This window comes from Anneissia japonica, unplaced genomic scaffold (assembly GCF_011630105.1).
Source record: "Anneissia japonica isolate Jap-2015-1 unplaced genomic scaffold, ASM1163010v1 scaffold201286_len502_cov138, whole genome shotgun sequence".
NCBI classification, from domain to species: Eukaryota; Metazoa; Echinodermata; class Crinoidea; order Comatulida; family Comatulidae; genus Anneissia; species Anneissia japonica.
Window position 1 is genome coordinate 1 of NW_022755476.1, and position 502 is coordinate 502.

General features: G+C 39.6%; 1 non-coding gene across 1 annotated transcript; it reads right to left on the reverse strand.

Moving 5' to 3' along the window:
- Positions 1-246: 246 nt before the first annotated feature.
- LOC117123535 lies at positions 247-365 on the reverse strand. Its single transcript, XR_004447861.1, has one exon. It is a non-coding gene; the product is annotated as a 5S ribosomal RNA (ribosomal RNA).
- Positions 366-502: the final 137 nt, after the last annotated feature.

Consider the following 502-nt stretch of genomic DNA (forward strand, 5'->3'; position numbering starts at 1 on the left):
CGTCAAAGCTTCATACCTTTCATCAAATTTATAGGTAAAGCTTCACTCAATCAAGATTAAGAAAATAACGTTAGGACTTCACTACAACAGCAAATCTATTGACCTTAGGCTTCGACGTCGATAGTTAGCGACCTCTGAGGAGGGTGGGTCCAGGCTTCAAAGTGACGCCTGCATTAGGAAAATATTGAGCTATCGATGCGCTACTATTGGTAAAATCAATTTCTAGAAAGAAAAAAAATTGAATTAAGTCTACAGCACCCGGTATTCCCAAGCGGTCTCCCATCCAAGTACTAACCAGGCCCGACGTTGCTTAACTTCGGTGATCGGACGAGAACCGGTGTTTTCAAGGTAGTATGGCCGTAAACAAGGATGCACCAAAAGTGCAACACTTCGATCATCGAGTTCATTGAATGATATTTCAAGTTGTGACGTGTTACATAGAAATATTATAAGAGCTGTCGATTCGCTACTAAATTGGTAAAATGAATTTTTAGAAAAATAT